This window comes from Rhinopithecus roxellana, chromosome 22 (assembly GCF_007565055.1).
Source record: "Rhinopithecus roxellana isolate Shanxi Qingling chromosome 22, ASM756505v1, whole genome shotgun sequence".
In the NCBI taxonomy this organism is placed as follows: Eukaryota; Metazoa; Chordata; class Mammalia; order Primates; family Cercopithecidae; genus Rhinopithecus; species Rhinopithecus roxellana.
Window position 1 is genome coordinate 5,561,311 of NC_044570.1, and position 22,318 is coordinate 5,583,628.

General features: G+C 43.4%; 1 pseudogene; it reads left to right on the plus strand.

The window, feature by feature from the left end:
* The window catches only part of LOC115895672, a 69,896-nt pseudogene that overhangs the window by 42,040 nt on the left and 5,538 nt on the right, over positions 1-22,318 (plus strand).

The following is a 22,318-nucleotide window of genomic DNA, read 5'->3' on the forward strand; positions in this document are numbered from 1 at the left end:
CCTGGGTGGATTGGATGGATGCGACATTTGTAGGAGGTGTCACACAGACAAAGTCAAGGATGTAATAGCAGAAGAGTGATGGAAGCAGTGGGCCATGTGGTGGACAGGGAAGGAGGAGAAGGAACAATGCTCTGCACGCCTCTTAAAGCAGCTTTCTGGGTCTTCACTGCTGATCATGTTCAACCAGGTGATCATATATCCCAGCTTGCTGAGACAGTCCCCGTTCATGACTGTCATCTGAGCCTGATTATTGTTTCACCTTTTGGTTCAATTGTTTGACAAATCAGCATCCTGTGGTGTATCACAGACCACTGCCTCTACTTTTGGTTTCCCGTGGACTTCTCATATCCCTTCCCATAGAACATGTAGGCTCTTCAGACCTTTCCCATGAGCTCTGCAATGACTTCCAGGCCCCAGCCATGCCTCTTGCCTCCTGTCTCCTCTCTGTCTTACCAACCCCCACCGCAATCCATACCACATCTTGTGGGCAGATTCATCTTCCTTAGGACAGGTCTAAACATGTCACTTTGCTCAGAAGTCATGATGGCATGTCATTGCCTTGAGAATAAAAAGTACAGACTCTAAAGATGCAAGACTCTGTGATCTGGCCCTGGTATTTCCCAGTATAGCTTATCATACAGGAATATTGTGAATACAGCACTGAGCAGTGTAACAGGTGGTAACATGGATTCTGGAGCCAGCTGCCTAGGTTTGAATCCTACTTGCACTTTACTAGTTGTCTGACTTTGGAGAAGTTGCCCAACACCTCTGTGTCTCAGTTCTCCATCTGTAAAATGTAATTTGTATCCATCTGTAAAATGGGGATACAAATTAATACCTGTTGTTATTGTTTTTATAAGGATTAAGTGAGTTAATCCAGGAGCAGCCTTTAAAACAGTGTTGGGCATACAATAAGCTCTCAGTAAGTTATGATTATGTATTCTCAGTGCCAGCATACTGAACATTTGCTCTTCCCTGCATAACTTTTGAGGCTTTCTCACTTCTTCACTTTTGCTAGCCCTGTTTCTCATAGGAATCCTTCTCCCAAAACATTTCTGTATGCACAGATTTTACCTGTGGGTAATGTTAAATCCATGGTAACCAATCATGGATCTTGGCAGCCACAGAACTAACAGACTTGGAAGGCTGGCACATACTCTTTGACTCCCATGGGACGGTAACAAAATTCTCTTTAAATGCTCTGCTAACATAATGTTTTGAGGTTTGATTTATCCATTTTCTTGTGAATGTGCAGCAGCATTTAATGGAAGCCTAGGGGTCTTACAGCCTTGGAGGGGGCAGCAGATTTTCCTGCCAATTCTTTTTCTTAGTGATCCTAGTTGGATGATGACAGTTCCCATGAGCTAAGGTCGTCTTTGCTCCAGAATCCTGTTCTGAGCACAGATAATGACACATATGTTGAATTCTGCTGATGGGAATACACTAGGGGAGATTGGGAGGTTCCATGCCAAGGAAAATCTGCCAGAGGTGACTCTTGACTACTCCAGCATGTTGAGTCTTTGCACTGTGCTCTCCTGGTCTGGACATGTATCTACTATGACAAAGTACTCAATGTAGTGCAATGGCGGGGGGTTGCTTGGTGATTCCAAAAATACTCTTAATAAACAATTTTGAGCAGACCTGAAGGAGATATGCAAAGATATCCTCTGTAAAGTAGAAGAATGCTGTGTCTATGCAGACCAATAACCTAGAGCACTGACACTGAAACCAGTTTGACCAAAATAGATGTGGACTTACTTGGTTAATTTTGTTTGGCATAAATATCAGTTGCCTTATATAATATTTGCCTTATATTCTTTTCTTCATTTTAGTATATGTGAGTCATGAGCAAATTTCAGATTTTCATACTAGATGATGTATGTACGTGATAGATATTTAAATATTTATTTTGTCTGCCTTGAAATTCTTCTTGCGAGAACTTCTTTGTTCCTGCAATCCAATTGGATGATTTCCAAGGGAATCACCATGTACCCTGGTCAAAGCCAGTTGGCCCAGAAGTGGACATCTGACCTAAGCTGGGCCAATCAGAGCCCTTCCCTGTGATCTTTTGCTTTGGGTAACCAGAAAGTTAGACATTGTACCTCCGGTGATTAAGCAGTTAGCAGGAAAACTCACCCAGTGGCAATGGCCATATTTTCTGCTACATAGAAAAAATTAGTCCTAGATAAGAAAGAAGAATGCTGCCAACAGATTAATGTAGGAATGAAATTTGGAGCAAGTGTGCTGACGGTGCTGAGACACTGGTTCCAGGTCTTCTTAAGTCCAGCTCTGGCCCCACCATGCTAACCAATGGAGAGATCATTGAGTTGTTCCTCACAAGCAGGCCCTTCCTTGTACACTTCCCATGTGCATCTGTGATTTAATGTTTTGACACTGGATTGGAGTGTCCTGGTGTGTTGGGTTTCAGGGAGCACTAAAAGCCAGCTAAAGATCTGTGAGGGATGGAGCTTTACTGACACCTCTCAGTCCTACTGATTCCTAACTTCCATGTACTTTATGTTCTCTGAATGGTGAAATTTAGGCACAGTCTCAGTGAAAGAACTGAGTCCATTAACACAGATAATGCAGGCAAATGAAACTCCTTTGATCAGAAATCCCTGTCCTGAACAGGGCTACCAAAGGATGAATTTGTTCTTGCCTTCTATTAGAATGCTGGGTCCTACCTCTTTCTTTTTTTTAGGTTATAATTTGCTGAGTTCTTACAGTATTTCCCAAGCTTCCATCTTATAACCCCTAATAGCAGAGGAGAATAAACAAATACCTCTTCTCCTCAATTCCTCCCTGCCAAGGATCTTAGGACAAGCTGTGGGTTCCTCAAACAGAGTATAAACAATTCGAGAAGGATGGAGTAAAACTCTTCAGGGTCCCTCAGTTACTCCTTGCATAAGACCAACATACATTAAATGCAAGAAGGAAGGGATAGTGCCTGTGTGGCTCACTGCTGTTTGCCCAGAAGCTAGTGCCCAGCATACAACTGGTATTCAGTAAGTAGTTAGGGAATGACTAAATGAATATGAGTATCTCCGTTTTATAGATGAGGAAGTTGAAGCTAAAATAAATCAACTAATTTGACCAATAATATAACTACCGAGTAGCAGAGCCGGGTCCAAAGCTTTAAGCTTCAAATTCTTTGTCCCAGCACGGATTCTAAGAACTCTCTGTTGCTAAAATGGAAAACCATAACAGAAGGAAGTTTACATAATCTTTCCTTGTGGCCCCCAAATGGAGCTAAACATCCAGCAGCACCTGGAAAAACTTTCAATTCCTGCAGCTAAGTGTTATCATGTCAACTAAAGGCAGCTTCAGATGTGAGCTCAAACCTGTGTTATTTTTGAACCTCCATTTTCAGAAAGCTGTACGAGAGTGTAGGCGACAAGATGGGAAAGGTTGTGTGTATCTGATAACATATTCACTTTAAAGACTCACATGTAGCTGCAACCCAGAATGGCATTTTTGTGCCTGTTCTTGACATCTAGGGCATGCCTCTGCTGTGGTCTCCCTGCATGTGTTGTGTATGTTGTCACCTATCGCTGGTGCATGAGTTATGAGGGACGACCAGAGGGGGCAGTGGTCTGATCTAGGGTATATAAGTATGTGGATGTGAGTCTTGGACTTTATCGCATATGATATGCCTCTGAAATCACTGTCGAAAACTCTGTTATTCAGTATTTTATGTGATTTATTATGCTCTAAACCAGAGCTACCCCAGAGAACTTTCTGTGAGGATGGAAATGTTCTACATCAGCCACAAGTGGCCAGTGGGCACTTGAAATGTGACTCATGTGACTAAGGAGAGGAATATTTAAATTGTATTTGATTTAATTTAAATGTAAATAGCCACATGTGGCTACTGCCTACCATATTGGAGAGCCTAGCTCTCTATTTTTTTTTTTAGCAGTAAATTTCTGATTCCCAGGATTAATTAGCTCATTAGCTACAGGCATTTCATTAAGTGTATTATACAACTTCTAGAAAATAAATCCATCAGTTATAGATATATCCTCCCTTACCTGGTATGTAGCAGTTCTCCTGAAAACACGATGGGGGAAATTTCCTTTGCCTGGGCAACAGTGATGACTGAAAGCCTTCCTCCCACACTTCAGCCTCTCATGTAGGACTGGAATCAACACTGATGAAGCCCTAGTTGTCTTGTTTCTGTTTAGGGCTCACTGTCATTTGGGAGCCTGTACCCATCTTTTATTTCGTGCCCAATCAGGTTTAGATTTAGAGACCTCCATCAGCTTGCCCTGTGCTATGTTATTCCCCCACCCCCTGATGGGGAGAGAGAATATTAATTATTTTAAGGAAGTCGCTCGTGTGATTGTGGGGTCCACCAAGTCCAACATCTACAGGGCAGTCCGGCAGACTGGAGATTCAGGTACAGATTGGGTTGCAGTCTTAAGTTTGAAGAGAGAAAACTCAGGGAGAATTTCTGTGTTGAAGTCCAGAGGCAGAATACTTTTTCCTTTGGGAAATATCAGTCTTTGCTCTTTAAGCCTTCACCCGATTAGATGAGACCCCCCCCAATAATGGAGGAATTTAGTTTACCGAAAGTCAGCTGATTGTAAATGTTAATGACACATTTAAAGGTACCTTTAGAGAAACATCTAGACTGGTGTTTTACCAAATAACTGATCACAATATTTCACTCAAGTGGACACAAAATTAACTGTGACATCTTCCTTCTTAGAGTAAAACAAAACAGTCTGGGAAGTATCTCTGTCTCTTTACCCATGCTATCTACTACAGGCTATGGGCACTCCAATTCCTACTGACCTGTGAGCAAGGGGCTTCTCTCTTCCTTTCCCTATGTTCCACATAGCTTTCATTTTTACTAAATCCAACCTGTGTCTCACTTCTTTCTAACTAATTTCTCACCCTGATTGATACACATACTCTAAAGCACAAATATATATATTTGCATGCACATAGAGTATATATTGCAGTCATTATTAGGAACATGGGATTCACTTTGGATGTAGAAACAGATAATCTAGACTAGAAATCTAATGTCATATTGTTATTTTTAATTAAAATTTTAATTTTATTAAAAATAAAAATGATCCCTCAAATATATAACCAAATAATTTTTACAAGTTAAGACTTTTTATATAACTATTTTATAAAAAGAAACATTTTTCACATTATGATTCCTGAATACAGTTACAGTAGAGCTTGTCCTTACTTATTATAGAGCAACTGAGTGAAGTTTTGGATCAGCCAAAACAGCCATATTTAATTTTTGGTGCCTAAACTGGAAATAGTTGCTCCTTTAAGTATTTGGAGCAGGAGAGTTCTTACAGGCTGCAGAAATGAGAAACTGGGTAAGGGTATATTTCAATTTAAACAGATATCCACCTGGACATCTTGGCACAGATTAGATTATATGAAGTGGAAAGATTCTATGAAGTGGTATCATTGAAGAGGCATCAGCTTGGGCTTAGGATACACAGAGTGAAAGCTAAGCATGGCCTTTACATAGCTCTGTGAGGTTTGCCCAGTCACATAATCTTCTCTGAATCAGTTTCCTCTTCTGTCAGGTATGACTTTGAGTCCAAAGGGAATGCATGTGGAAGTTCTTTGTAGAAGAGTTATGCAATGTTCATAGTTGCTGTTTCCTGTGATCACAGTTGTTAGAGATGTTGTGGGCATGCATGCAAGTATGTGGGGAACTCTGTGGCTGAGGTGATCTGGCTTTGCATGATCTGTTCTTCCATGTTGATTTGGTTCCATGCTCATGAAGACCTTGGCATAGCCTGAGGTCACAGCAATGTCCAGCAACAGATGATGAGGGCTTGAAGTAAAGTGACAATGGATGGTCACCTTATGGAGAATGAGGAAGTAATTCAAGAAACATTGGGGGATAAATGTGACAGGGTGTGGTGAACAGATACACAGGATTAGAGAAAGGGAAGAATATACTGTGAGGACCTGCTGTACGTCAGACATTATTCTATTACTGGATTGCAGCAATGTAAAATACCCAAGCCCTCATGAAATGTGTATTCTAGATACAGTGATGATTCTCAAACATCAGGAATCACTTGGAGGGCTTGTTAAAACACCGATTGCTGGATCCCACCCTCAGCATTCCTGACCCAATTGGTTTGTGGTGGGGCCTGAGAATTTGCACTTCCAACAGGTTCCCAGGTGAGGCTGATGCTCCCGTCTGGGTACCAAACTTTGAGAATCCCTGGCCTAGAGAATAAATTGACAATATGGCAAAGGAATATGGTTGTCTGGTTTGTTGTGAGAGAAGAGCAGATGTCTTTGTCCAAGGCTTTCCAATTCCTCCAGTCCCAGTGAGGAAGGGGAAAGCTAGGATAATGCCCTGAGTCTGGAGTCCTTGCCTCTTCAGTCTAGATGACTCAGCGGTGTCTGCAGGATCACAGAAGCCCAAGACTGATAAGGAGAGAAGTTAGAGATGCTGTCTTTGTGACCCATTCTTTGATGAACTTGTCATATGTAATGTCTAAACTAAGCTTTCATGCAACTACAAAATACGTGTGTTTTCACTCATTTTATACATGAGAAAACTGAGGCACAGAAAGTTTATGTAATCTACTCTGGTTTCCCAAGATGGTGAGCCATACATCTGGGGTTCCATGTCCGGCCTTTTCAAAAGCCTTTAAACTTCATGCTATTTCCATGACTCTAGTTGAGACTGGCCTATGGTTGAGCCCTCCATGGAAACAGTTATTAAAATGCTTCAGTAGTCATAGCTGTTTCCTCTACAGTAAGACTGTAGCAGCAGAAGCTAGCGCAGGTATTTCCTCATTTCATTTAGGGCTATAAAACCCATTGCCTTGCTCTTTTGGCATATGTTGCCAGGAAGCTCAGAAGTCTGTTTTGCTTGCGGTGGCTTTCCTCAGTTACCAGAGTTCTTTGGTGTAATTATCTCCCTGCTATTATCTTTCAAAATTTGTGTTGCTGTGCCTTCTTTTAGGAGCTTTATAGAATGTATAAGTTATATAGAATACATAAGCATATATGTATTTCCTTTTTATGTAAAACCTGTTTAAACTGGGTAGGATATCATAGATTAATGAGGGAAAAAATAAAATTTCTGAATGGAATAGGTAGTTTTAAGGTTTTCTTGGGTTTTTTTTTTTTTTTCAACTTTTGAAGAGTGAATTAAGCCAACTCTGGGTATATGACTGGACGCAAACATGCCCAAAGACATATATGTGGTTGATGCCTTAAGATGTGTCCACTGAGTCTTATGATTAAAAGAACGAACTTTGGCCCAGGCCTGACCTGGTTTTGTACTCTGGCTATTCACCACTTGCTTTATGACTTTAAGGTCTCTGGGCCCCAATGTCTTCATCTGAAATGGAAACAGTGATACCATGCAGCATCATTGAAGGATGTCGTTTTAACTTACGTAAAAAGCCTAGCTCAATGCCTGGATATGGTAGGTCTACACTAGACAGTAATTACTACAGTTGTTATTTTATGACTAGCACAGGTTAGGATTTAAGGAAAGACTAGACTGCACATTTGCAACTGCAGTTTTCCAGGATGTGCAGTGTGGACAAAAATGGCTTTCCATTTAATGTCAGGGTGGTTCTTCTGAGAAGAGCTGTCAGGACTGCTTCTCCTTTAGAGAGAATACCTCCATGCTGGTGAAATTGATTCTCTAGTGATGGTAGATTATCACTGCAGAGGCCTCAAGATTTTCTGAGGCCATTTGCTTACAGCTTGGTGACTAAGACTTAGACAGCTCTGAGGTCTGCGCCGCCTTATTTATTTGTAAAGTGACATAAGCATTCGTGCCTGAAAAGTCCCCTAAAGCCTACCTTCTGGTTTTGGCTGCTTCTTGCTTGATTTTGTTAGGTTATTACTTTCAATTTTTCTTTCAAACTTATGACTTACGTTCAATCTAATTGCCTTGGAGTATTTTTTGGAGGGAGGGAGAGTTCAAGTGCCTCAGTACTCCAGGTGGGTGTTCGTCCTCCATCCCTTTGGTACAGGGAATGAGAAGGAACAATCACCTGGCTGCTGGATGGTGTGGATCAGGATTTGGAGAGCCAAGAGTTAGTCTGCAGCTATGGGTTGGACATCATCTGTGGGCTCCTTTGACCTTCCCTAAGCCTGACAACACCAGGGAGCAAGTTGTCCATCAGATGGTGCATCTCGTGGAGGATATGGCCATAGCCTTGGCACGGGGCTGATTTTCCCTACCTCTGGCCCTCTCGGCCAAAACCATTTTCCAAAAAGGGAGCTCTTGGGGTCATAAAATGCCTTCTGTTGTTTGTATATGGTTATACAGACAAGCTGTAGTTATACAGTAGCCCGATGGGCAGGAAGTCAGTGATTCCTCTGAAAAAAACTAACAAAAAAAAACCTCTTGCAAAAATGAACTTCCTCTTTCAAACTCTTTGTTTAGAACTTTTCCAGCCTCTTTATTTAAAAAAATTTAATAAGGACTAATGCAATGTTTCAAAGTAGTGATTTCAACACTTCAAAGCCAAATGCTTTATTTTCCATCAGACAATATGGTTTTTAAAAATAAAATAAAAATAAAAATAAAAAACCTTCCCTTTTCAGACCAGGGTGAAAGGCAGCTGCCTCTGAGGATGTGGTGCTCCTGCCACCTTGAAATTCTTCATGTGCACCTGAAGTAGCCTCGCAGGCCTTAGGGAGGCTCTTTGCAAGCTGCCCATGTCCCTTTGATAGACCATTCCATTCACTTGGTTCCTTTCCTTTTGTTTGCCTCGCAGATCCAGGAAGCTGCAAGCTAGAGCTGAAATTCATTGTTATTATGCCTCAGTACCATTCCCCTGTGGAGTCGGTAGGCAGGAGCAGCCTGGTGTCTACTGGCAACAGCATCGAGGATGTCAAAGGTGCAAAAAACATACATGGGGATCATGTGTCACTGGAGAATGAGAAACTGGAGGCTGTGGACATTTGTGGTGCTCTGGCTGGGAGAAACCAAAGCCCAGAGCCTGGCTCAGGCTGCAGAGGGGATGTGCCCATCGCCGAGCAGCCCACCTCACCCTCTGGAGAGGGAGATAGTGGATAACTGTCACCATAGAGGGTGAGCAAGACACTGGATGGACCAGACAGTGACTTCTTGGAGGTACATGAAGAGCCACTCTCAGGGAGTAAGTTTGTCAGCACTGGGAATTTTGACCATCTTAAAGAGTGACTCACAGCTTTCCATTAATCCCCATGGTATCTCAGAGAAAAAGGAATTGAATTAGAGTATACAGATAGCAGTCCATCAAACAGGAGAAACTTTATCAAGCAATTATCTGGGCCACCTGATTGTTTACTTTCTGAAGATATGATTTCTGGGGAGAACAGAACCACATGAAATTGACTTGGAGTTTGCTCCAAAATGTCATGTTTAGAGTGGATTCTAGACTCTAGTGAGTTCTTTTATCTCCTGTGCTCTTGAAACTGCCCTTGAATTACCCAGCTTTCACACAGGAAGTGGCAGCCTGCCAGGCACCAAGGAAAACCTACACACCACTTGTCAAAACACCTGTGCGAAGCAAGGCATTTTACAGCTGTGCAAACTGGGATTTAGGAGGAAATTTGTTGCCCAGTCTGGAAATAGGCAGATCCGGCATATGAACCCAGGTGGACTTACCCAACATCCCTTCACACCTCTTTGCTTGTTCTTTCCTGTGTGATAGACTAACAAGATGTAGAGGCCCTTAACAAAATTTATAGGAAGAAAAGTTTCCCTCTGTTTCTCTGTATTGCCTTTTTCTGTACTTTCTTCAGGAAATATACCATCCATATTTCCCCTTTCTCCAGGAAATCTAGCATCCAGTCATTTCTTGCAAGTAAAGTACATACATGAGCCTTGTGGCACCTTCTAGCCTTTGGAAGGTGAACAGGTATAAAGACTGACAGAAGACCCCCCCAGGGTTAGGAGGGTCCTTAAGCCTTGCTGGATGATCTCCCAGGTTAATATTGTTATTATCATTTATTTACTAATTCTTGAAATTAGCCTCTTAATGTGATAATGAACAGGTGGTGCTTCAAGAAGGGGAAACAGTGTCTTTCATTACATCAGAACCTCTTGAGAAGAAAATTATGGGATTGTTAATTCCAGGGGCCTATTTCAAAGTTGATTTAGAGGGGGATATTGGAGCTGCCTCAGTTCTGGGATATAGCAAGACTATTGTTTAATCAAGTTCTTGCATCTTCTTACGAACACACTGAAGTAGAGCCATTAATTTGTGTGATTTTTGCTGTTTGAGGCAGATGCCTGCTCCACCTCATGGAGTAGCTGAACATGCATTTAAGCCCAGTGTGTCCCCCTCATGAACACCCAGGCCTTAATCCAGAAACCTCCATCTTCTCATGAGGTTGGGCTGCATATGTGTGCTCTGAGTCCTGAAGGGAAAGATGGACCTCATTGGAGGCCTTCTGTATAGTCCATGACTGTGGGAAGGCAAGAGTCAGGCCAGGCAGAGGCCCCCAGGAGAAAGAGCAGGAGTAACAGGTGGTGGGAAGCATGGTGCTTAAGAATCTAGCCTCTGTTTACATTCCAGCCTGCCTCCTGTGCCTCAATTTCTCACCCTGTGAAATGAGGATAGAAAAATGGCTTGTCATGGAAAGGTTAAAGAAGATGTATATTTAAAGCACTCAGCAATGCTTGACTTAAGAGTATGAGCTGCCATTATTGGGGTATAGGCTCAATAGTCCTGACATTCGACATCCACCTCTCTTGGAATCCTAGCTTAGAGAAAGGAGGCAGTAAGTCCTGAGGCAGAGGTTTCCTCAGGAGTTTTCAGATCCTTCCTGTGTTCTTGAGCCCATCTTCCTCTGAGACTCCTTCCAGACCTCCTGCCCTATGTGAGAGCATTATTCACTGGGGATACTTGTCCTAGGAACCTCCCCAGGAACCTTCCTGCTACCCTGTGGACACTCACCTCCGTCACCCAGAATCTCCCCTGATGGCTGAACGCACAGAAAAATTGACACCTACAGCATCTTGGCCCCTATCCCATCACCCAAGTCCCCATTCACTCTTGGAGAAACAGACCCCACCGGGGAGGAATGGGTGAATGCATGTGTTTCTGGAGGCAGTCAGCCTACCAGTGAATGAGAATTTCAGCTCTGCAAGGGTTGGCCAGGAGGAGGGATTAAAGCCTCCTTTGAGCCCAGTCTCCTTAGGCAGGTAAACACTGCCTGTCTCTACACATAAAGCAGCCCCTTTATCTCTGCTCAGGCTGCAAATCTGTGAAATTTAGGCAGCTCACCGTTATCTCTTTTTCCTCCTTTGGTGGAATAAATGAGCCTTTGCATGTGATCAGTTCACATATAAGTCTTTCAGTGGTCACGATGGCCGTCACCCTCCAAGTACACTATTCTGTGTCCTTCTTGTGTCATCTTAGTTACCCCTCACAACAGCTTTGTGGCAGAAGATGCTATTATTATGTCCATTTCACAAAGAGGGAGCATCACCTTTTGTACCCCCATACAGTTAAATTTCTTTATCACAGCTTCAGCATTTGGACTCCCTGAAGGCTGAATGTCCAGGGACACTGTCCCCATTGGTTGTGATGCTCACCTGACCCCGGGTCGCTCTTTTAATCTTTCTCCTGGGAAGTCCACTCACCATCACTCTCCCGGACAGTCACAAGGAGCTCCCTGCCGAGGCACCCCTCCTGGTGACCCGCTCAGCTCCCAGCTTGCCTTCTCTTGGGGCCGCCTAAGGAGGGTAAAGTGATTTTACTCCTCTTCTGCCAGGTAGTCTTAAATAGGCAATCACAGCAAGACAATTATACATGATATAAATAATGAATTGATGGGTGCTGACGAGTTGATGGGTGCAGCACACCAACATGGCATAAGTATACATATGTAACAAACCTGCACGTTATGCACATGTACCCTAGAACTTAAAGTATAATTAAAAAAAAAAAAAAAAAAAAAAAGACAGGGATATGAAAAAAAAAAAAATCTGGAGGGAGTCTCCCTCCTCTTCCCTCCTCCTCAGTTAATTTATTTCCTTTATAGCAGGCCTTGGGGAGAGGAATCTAGGCAGTGACTTCTCAGACAGGACTTTCCAGTGTATACCCCATGCAGAAGCACGGGCAGGTTGTCCTTCCCCTTCTCTGCAGGCTCAGTGCAGCCCTCATGTCCTCCTTGCCCCTGCAGGTTCTGGGGGAGGCCTGCTATGTATTCCTCTTCCTGCTCACTGACTTTCATTTCCTGAGCTTGGGGAGTTTCCTTTTGGTTGGAGGTCCATGCTGTGCAGTGATCACCTGAGCCTGTGCAGGGACATCCTCACCATCTCTGCTGCCACAGCTTCCATCACAGAAACAAGGAGGCTAAACAGGTTCACAAAAATTCTAATAATTATCACTGCCACAAAACAATAAGTCTTCTAAGCACTGCCCTTCCTACCCTGAACCTCCTCACTTAAAGGCTTAGAATGTCAGCCTGAAACCCAAGCCTGTGATGCCAATTATGTTTCAAGCTGAGAGGATTTTATTCAGTAGCCCTCCCTGGCTGCCAGCTCATTGTGAATGGCCAAAACCTGGGGGTGGGGCTTTCCTGATGTTAGGGCTCCTTTCCTCCCATGCCCTCAGGTTAGTTGGACCCCAGGATGCAGCCCCTCCCAGCTCTGCCACCTGCCACCATCTTTCTCACCTTTCACTCTGTTCATTAACAAACAGCTACTGAGTTCCCACTTGTGGTCACCAGCCCCTGCCTTCTGTGTCCTGATGAAATTGGCCTCTGTTAGATTTGGGAAAGAGCCCAGTGTTTGGGGTTTGGAAGACCCTTGGTTGTGCTGCTAACAGGCTTGTGACTTCTGGGGGATCCGCTTAATGCTTCAGAATCAGTGTCATCCCCTCCCTTCAAGATTGGGAGAGTCACATGCGATGGTGAAGGTGAAAGGCCCTGTAAATATGGGACACATGCCTGTGGTTGTTGTCCTTACAAGTGGATTCCCATGGATTTTTGTGCATGCAGCAGTCCCTGCACTTTGCCTTTCCCTGCTGCCCTGGCAAGCAGGCCTCACACTGGCCCAGAGGTGCCCTACTATTAGTCCCCAAGCCTGACTGAAGCTTGACCAGGCTTGCCCAGATTTAGGCATCTGGAACAGCCTGAGGCCCTTCTACCCTCTTGCCCTACCTCGCCACCATGGTGCTCACTGCCTGCCTTCCCAGTGCAAACATTTCTGCTTAGTCCCTTCTGCCCATGACCTCAGCAGCCTGCAGTCCCCACCTAGCTTGGGCTGTGCAGCCAAGTATGAGATCCACTTGTTCCTTCCAGTGCAGCTAATGGCCAGCTTCCTCCTCTTCCCACACCTAGCTCTTGGAGCCCCAGATTTTCAGCAGACTCTAAACTCTTTCTTCTCTCCTGACCAGAGGTCTTCTGGGACAGCAGGGCCCAGCCACTCGCCTGCTTACCCTCAAGACTTGGGCTCTCTGGGGTCCACCTGCATGCAAACTGCAGCCATCCCAAGCCTGAGTCCCCAGGCCAAGGCACAGACCTCAGGGATGGACACATGCCTCTTTCCTCCCCACTCCCTAGTAGCCTGGCAAGGACTCAGCTACCCCCACCCTTGGGCCCCAAGCCCCCTTAGGCAGGCCTCACATTCTCCTCTGATTGGCTTAGGTCAATACAGCAAATATATGTGCAATAGGAGGGATCCAAATGAGACAAGGTGGGGAAAAAGGAGAGAAGAGAAGACAGTCCCAATGCTCCTTGGGTGGTCTGCCAGTGCAGTCCTTCAACCATTCCCAGAACATTATCAGAAACAATGGCTTCCCTACCCCTTTGAGACTTACTGTCCCATGTCAATAAAAACCTTCCAGTCAGGGTCATGGAAGAGTCACAGAACAGCTGAGAAAATTGAAAAAAAACATGGGGCTTCTTTTTGGAATCTTTGGTGCTTGCTCACATGAGGATATATGTTGGAGAATCAGAATATTAAAATATCAAAGGGTATCACTTTTGTACAGTTTCTCTTGGCTGGTTTCCATCTGAAGAGAAAAAGGACCGGGGCCAAGGAGACGATGGGACAGAGGAATGTACAAGGGTTACGCATCTGCAATCAGATTTCTCCTAATATTTCATTGTTGCTGAAGCTTTGGAGGCTCTTCATTCCAATGCTCTTTCCTTTTCCTTCCTGAGAAATTTGTTTCTGTCCCTGGCTTCAGTCTAGCCTCCTGGGGAGGATCAAGCCAGGAAAGTTGTCAGCACCATCTACTTTTTCTAAGGATCTCTGTCTTCCTCCCCTACACGCCCAGAATTCTCGCTTCTCCTTTGGCCTTCCCCTTTTTCTGGTTCATTATGCATTTGGGAAAGTTGTGTTTTTGTCTTGCCATTGAGTGGGAGATCCTTCTGTGTGATAAGGTGTTACCATGTAGTTTTGAACTTTAGCCACTTCCAAATTCCCCAACTACTTCTCCCATGCAGAGGCTGTGATTTCTTTTTTCTCCCTAATTCATTTACATTGTAGCAGGCTGTAGCAAGTGGTGCTGTGGCCCATGTTGGGGTCACAGCTCTGGCTAAGCCCATAGCTTCCTTAGCCTCTCTGCCTGCAGACATTCTAGAGAATGGGCCTTGAAAAATTAATGACGCAGGAGTGACTTTCAATTCATGAGTAAAATGTCCCACCATCCTTGCTCTTGGTGGGAGAATCTGAGGTGTGTTTTACACTGTGTCTTAGGGTCCCTGGAGGGACTGAGCCCTAGTTGCCCCAGTGCTAATATGCTCTTCAATGCACTCATTCACTGGCATCATCTCCATCTCCTCTCTGTCCCCCTTTCCTACTCCTCCCTCTGTTTCCTGGGATCACTTCCCAAATAAACCACTTGCACAGGAAAGCTTGCAGGGTCTGCTTTTGAAGGAATACAAATAAACCGAAGAACTCACTAAAACCTTGCTTATCCTCTTGCCCTCGGTAGCTGCAGCTTTTAATTGAACCCCTGGCCCCCAGGATCAGAAAACACTTGATTATCTAGTTCACCTCCTGCCCACCCCAGCCCTAATTTATGGCTGGATTCCTTCCATTACAAACCTCATCTGTGTCACTCCATTTCTAAAGTTTGTATTTTGAAGTCACAAGCTAGTCTGCTGATTGCCAGCTCTATACACCAAGACCTAATTTCTGGTGTGAAACTATTTCCTGGCTGCAGATGGCTTCCTGAGTAAGGAGAAGGGCTGACAAAAGGGATGGGGATGGGGATAATGAACAGGCTAGAGTTGGTGTTTAAAATTCAAGTGGCCACGTTCAGAGATGGGCACCTTCCTTTCCTAATTATTCTGTTGGATGGAAAGCCTGAAATGGCTCCTGTTCATTCAGGTGTTGTTGATGATAAAGTAACATGGCCCCGTGTTGGTACCTAGAGATCTCTGCTGGTGCTCGCTCAGATGGGGCTGTGAGAAGACTTTGTGACCTGTGTGAGATAATTTCAGATGTTAGGTAGATGAACATATTTGTTGTTAATGTGTTTCATCATCACCCCTTGTTTTTGGCAAGTGGTAGTGGATTACCTTCATAGTCATGAAGCAAAGTTTCTTTTAAAAAAATGTATTTGTTTAAATAAAGGAAAAAAATATCAACTACTACTTGGATACCACAAAACATTGTGAGGTAGTGAAATTTGGGAAACAGCATCAGAGAGTGCTCATGCAGGGAGCATGAATGTGCTTTGTCCTTCTTGCTAATGTCAACCATTGTTCATGACCATTACATTCTTGTGTCAAATAAGGGGATTTTCTTATGATTTAAGAAAACATTTTTGGAAACCAAACCATATTCCTGACTAGCCTGTGTAAGCAAGACTTTTTAAGCTGGGTCAACTGATTGCTTGACTAAATGGAGAACACAAACATAGACTTTGAGACTTAGATTGAAATTCCAGGTATTTGCTTCTGGAGGCTGATACTGCTAACTCATGCCCAGGTGCACGTAGACAGGCATGGCTTAGCTGCTGGGTGGCAGTGATTATTGATTGCTGAAGAACTGAGCTATAAAGGAAGGAACTGAAAGCTCAGCAGTTTATCCCCAGTGCCTTCTTGGCTGTTTGGACTGACCTGCCACTCCAGGCAGGAACTCTCATTTACAGGAACATATTTATTTTTACATATCAATGATGTATTTTTGAGGTACTTGATTAAGTAATATGGGTTCAGCCCAAGGAAACACTACTGCAGTTTATAAATAGTGAGTGCAGGAGTGTACAATTTTTCTGGAATTAGAACACTGTTTTTGTTTTTATGTGTCTTTTTTTAAAGAACACTGTTTTTGTTTTTTATGTGTCTTTATTTACTTTTTAAAAGACCACTCTTACCCAAATATGTCTGCTTTTATTTCTAAAACACACCTTTGTATGAACTTCTAGAACCATCTGGTATGTTCTTTTCTCAAACACCTAACTGTACACATTAATCTGACGTAGCAACTATTCATTATATTCCAGTTTAAAAACCTAAGTCCCCATCAGAAGCCCAACCTTTGAGGTCCATGTTACTTTCAGGCAGCCTAAACTTACTACTTGGAAGGAAGTTTTTTTATGTGGCAACAATACAGCCTCACAGATATTTCAGCATTCATCATATCATTTATTCAGGGTCCTGAGAGATTCCACTAAACCCAACAAAGCAGATTTTTATCATCGGATGACTTCTGTCTCCACGCCATTTACAAATCCCAACAGAAATGGATATCATAGCCCTTTTCAACAAACTGAAGAAGCCATCATAAGTGCTGGCAATTCTTCCCTGTCACCATTCCTCTCATGTCTCCAAGACTGGCCAGACGGTGAGTGGCTTGGACACCAACTGGTTAGATCACATGAGTGACCACTTCTGGAAAGGAGGCAGGGTGGTGAATGCCGTCTTCTACCTTGGAATGGTGAATAGTATGGAATTCACTGTCCTTGGGTGGCCCTTTGTGAACTCTGCTTCTAACTCTTGAAATGTTAGGCCCTCTTCAGAGCCTGCTTCATTCAGACCGCTCTGCAGCTGGTAACCATGCTGCATATTATCTCTAACACATCTCAAGGAACTTTCCATAAAGCCCAGGTTTATGCTCTCTAAACCTCTCTAAGAGTCAGCCAGGTATCTTCTGAAATGACAAGAGAAAGCAGAATGATTCTATGTGGCCTCGAATGTGGCCTCTGTCTCTGTTATGCTTAAACCATTTTAAAAAGATTGTTCCTTGGATTTGTTAATTACCCCCTAGTAATGTATCATTCCAAAGTGCATGTTGTTTGTAGACACTATGACAGTTTGAAGTAGTAGTAGCAGCACCTTGAAATTAACAGCAGAGAAATAAGTTGAACAGCATGGTTTCTGTAAGCTCCACTGAGACACACACTGTTCCCAGGTCTCCCAGCACCCACTACCCCCTCCCCAGTAATGTATTGTCTCTAGTGGTTTGCTGCATGGAATAGCACTCTTGATGTCAGTTCTCCTAAGGCAGAAAGTCTGCCTACAGTTGGAAAATGTGTCAAACAAAGAAAGGGCTTTAGGTTAATGAGAAGGCAAGTTGAGTCACCAGGGTTTGTCAAATCTGCAGGCAATTTGGGGAGTGGGACCAATGTGGCAACATATGCATATCCTGAGGACTGCCAGTCACAGGATCCCTAAGTGAAACGTAACACCAAATTTGTCAATTCCGACAAAGCCTGCCAGGGGGCATCAACAGTGCCTTCTGTTGTTGTTGAACCATTTTCTCTCAAGAATTAGCAAAGTCATGAACAGAGTTTGAATTTGATATTGTTTGCAATCCTTGAAATGCCAGCAAGGATCTTGAGAATAGAGACCATTCTGAATTCTAAATGAATGTACTTTAAATCACCCAAAGCCTTAGAACATGATACAACACTGATAGGTCTTAATTTTGGTTGCAAGTCTCTATCTAAGTATCATCGTCTAATATTGACATCTTATCATAGTAGCAGCTCATGTTGTATAGCGTAGTGGTTCAAAACAGTTTGTTGAATGCTTGAATGACACAAGAAAGTGACTGGCTTGTTAAGAATATATCCACAGCAGGGCTGTCCAATAGAAGTGCCGGTATGATGGAGGTGTTTGTTCTGTATCTGAGTTGTCCAGTATGGCGGCCACTAGCTGCCTGCTTCTACGGAGCACTTGAAATGTGCATACTGCTAATGAAGAACTGAATTTTAAAATTAATTTAACTTTCATTAATGTAAGTTTAAATAAGTGTATGTGGTTAGTGGCTAGTGTTACTGGTCAGTGTGCCCTTGGTCAGTGCAGTTCTAGAATATATATGTCTTTAATACGACTAATGTAGGGTGATTTCTGTGCCTTAGTGACAAGGTGGGTAACCTCCCTCTATACAAGGAAGCCCTCCATGGGTACCTGCATAGTTATGCAAAGCCAGGGGTTGTCACGGTCTGATTTGAGATGCAACATAAAACCCCAGTGGTGGTACATGCTGGGGGCCAACTTTGGACATACATCTACAATCTGACTTATCAGTATCAGAGGAGGCCAAGGAAGAATTGCTTTGGCTCCCTGTTTCCTGCAGGTTAATCCCATTGCCCATCTTGGGTTGTAGCAACATTGACTCCTTTCATCCCCCCTTGGTGCCCATAGATGCTGTCTGTGGCCACGCATCGTTTTTCGTTCCTCCCCAAGAAACTGACGGTCAACTGTTGAAGGTGTTTAGGGAGGTGCTGGAGATAGTGAATACACAGGTGGCCAATTGGAATTTCTTCCCCTGTTAAGTAAATTAGGGAATCAAAAGGAAGGTTTTCTCTTTGACCCCACTGCCTGAGCATATCAGGTGCCCTAAGATCCCCAAGAAAGAACACGTGCAACATTCACAAACCCGTTTGCTGTTCCTCTACCATTATGATTTGATGATCAAGACTGAGTTAGACATCTCTGCTCCCCATCACCCTACTCTTCAACCTGGAGTCCACAAATGCAGACATCTTAGATGGCTTTTTCATATTTGACTTGAGTGTTTGAAATACTGCTATAGCTTCCCTTGAGTTTACTGCATTCATTCTTTCTCCCTTGAAGATAGAACATGAACTTTTCCCTGGCAAGTGCAACCATGAAGTCCTCCACAGGGTCCAGGCATTTCCCTATATACAGCCCATATCTTAGAGCTCCACCATTAGCTGTTCGTATCTATATGAGGGAGGGCTGCAAAATGCTCAGAACAAAATGAATTGAAACCCACTCTGATTTTAGACATGATTTCTCCCTTTATGTCTGTTGGGAAGGAGAGTATGGCTGGGAATAATGCTTACTAGGTTAGGGCGTTTCTGCTCTGGAAAAATCCAAGGTTTCCACTGGCCAGATATGAAATACGTGTATCTTCTTCCCAGAATTGAAAAAAAAAAAGGCAAGCTGTTCACAATCATAAGAATAACATATTTCTAATGAGATAATTAGTGTCCTTACAGATAAATCTGGCACAACTAGAAGCACATCTTTAAGTTGTTTGCCATCTGGAAAGGCACCAGTCATGACTCTTAAGTAGAAATTTATACTTCAGAATATTTTCTGCAGTCATAAAACTCATGAGAACTTTATCCCATAAACAGGGTGATGTTTTAGCCCAAATTACTCAGTGCAGACTCTAGAACTTCTATTCTCAAGGCATTCCTCCCCTCTCCTTGCCTCCCTCCCCAGGACATAGAAAGACTTGTACAGTCCTCAAGTTTGGGCTCCTGGTCATAGTGTCCAGGACTCCTCTCCCTTGTCTTTCATTAAACCTTAGAATGACTAGGTGTCTTGGGCTGGGGGAGGCTCTGCCCCTTGGCTCTGGCAAGCTTAAGGCACAGAGAAGGGGCATATTGATGACCATGGACACCTCGCGGTTGGTTTGTATGGGTGCTGGTCTCAGGAATTCAAACTTAGCATTGACTTTATCCTCACAATTACTCACTGAAGTAGATACTGTTGTTATGCCTGTGTTATAGGTGTGGAAACTGAGGCACAGAGACATAATTTCATTGTCAAAGTTACCAGCTTATAAGAGCAAGGAGGTGGCGGGAAGAAAGAAGGGAATAGGAAACCGAAAGAATCCATGAGGTAGCGGAATAGAACAGAAAAGATGTGGCTATGCTATCAGGAGTTGTGGCCCCCAGCAGGACCTTGGCAGCCCTCCTGGTGGGGAAAGGAGGACTCCAAGGTTACTCTAAGGAGGTAGCAGGACCCAGTGGGAAGTAAGAATGAGTCCAGGGACCCCAAAGCAGAGCAGCCCGGCACTCAGGAACATGTCAGCCAGTGAGATGAAGGCCAGGTTCTCTATTTCTAGAGGATGGGAAATACCAGGAGGAGATCATCTGAGCTGAGCCAGCTGTTGCAGAGGAGTTGGGTGGGAGTCAGGTGAAATTGAGGCTGCCCGCTGGCCCTGAAGACTCAACAAGGAGGCTGAGTTCTCACAAGGTCTCTAGGCCCGCAGAATCACTGCTGCCATCATTGGCCACCGAGGTGCTGCTGCTGCCACAATCTCTCTTGCCCTTGGCCTGTCCTTGCTCTTTCCTATCCTGGCAGTCCTCCACCTCTTTGTTTCAGAAATTATCTTTGCAGCTAATTGTCCAAACCAGAATCCACTCCCGCAACAGTGTTTGCAGCGACCATATCCTCACTTCTCTTTTTGCCTAGAAGCACCCTTTTTTCTTTCCCTATCTGCTCAAAAGGAACCTATCCTCTTATTCTGCAGAATGGCCTGCTTGACGGCTTCATCTGGTCAGTGTTCATGGCATCAATGATTTCATTTCTTTAGCCTCTATTTCCTGTAAACTAGTAGTTACTTCTAAGGCCTTGATAAATTAACAATTACGACTAGAATGTATTCTCCATGTTGCATCACATAGGGTTCACATTGCACCCAGATGTCTCTCTGCTCCCACTTTTTTAAAAGATTAGACCTTCCTTGAGACTTCATCTGATGCCCCAGCTACATCTAAATTCAAGTAACACTTGGTATTTATACCACCATTTTTGACACCTAACATATCCTCTATGACCATCTATTTGCCAAATATATATGTAAAACACAGGTACATGTTTTAAATAAAATGTATATTAAATATGTGGGGAATATACTTTATACAGACATACTTGCAAGAAACCCCCAAGGCAGGTCCTACTTTTTATACTTTCTTAATATTGCAGTGCCTGTATAAAGAAGGCAACTAATGAAAGTTCTGGATGATGCTCAGTAATGCCAGTGGTGATGGCAGAAAAAGCTGATATCGGAGTGTTTCACCAGGAACCTGCAGGTTTTAGGGTGAGACTGGTAAAAGAGGGAGAATTAAGCCACACCAGGGGTTTCTGACTGCCACTCCCTTGGGACACCACTCATCTCCTGGAATGTCTGGCCTAGTGGTTATAGACAGGGCTTCTATTTCAAAATAGCCACTAAATAATGTAGGGGCTAAATTGCACGTATGCCATTATATGTATTTTCTCATGTGTTCATGAGAATCTTTTAAAAACTTTCATTGCAGTTTAGCACACATGTAAAAAATTATACAGATCACAAGGATATATACCTCAGTGGCTTTTCACAAGGTGAGCACACATGTCACCAGCACATAGATCAATAAATAGAACATATCAAAACCCTAGAGGCCCCTGCAGGCCCCGCACTGTTTCTATTCCCCCTGGGGTAACCACAGTCTCTACTTGAAACATTATGGATGAGTTTTGAACTTTATGGAAACTTTTTACAAAACTTTATGCAAACTTTATACCCTTGTCATTGTGGGATTCTTCCACATTTTTACATGTAGTTTTACTGTTTCTATCCCCCTGAAGTAACCACAGTCCCTACTTGAAACACTATTGATGAGTTTTGAACTATATACAAACTTTATACATACCCTTGTTGCTGTGGTAGTTGTCCACATTTTTACATGTAATTGCATACCACTTTCTCTCATAGCTGTATGCTAATCCATTGTGTCAAACACACATCTATATACATAACTTAACCATTTACATTACAAGTATATTTTTATTCTTTTTTTTTTTTTTCCTCTATATAGGACGGCATGGCATCTGCACAGATGTGGCCCCAAACAGAAGCCCTAAACCCATCTTACTGTGACCCAACTGAAATCTCATGCTAACAACCAAGGCAGAGAGAGTATGGTGCAGTGGTCAGAAAACACCAGCTCTGCAAGTGTAGACACCTAACCTGTTTAGCACCTACCCCCAGTCCCTCAAACAGGGTCTGCTTCATCATAGTAGTAGCGCAATACATGTCTGTTGCTGAAAGGGGGTAGGTTTTAGTATCAAACAAAACATATTTTGGATCTGATTTGGCCCCCATATTCCATATTAACGTAGACAAATCATGTAACTTAGATGTCTATCC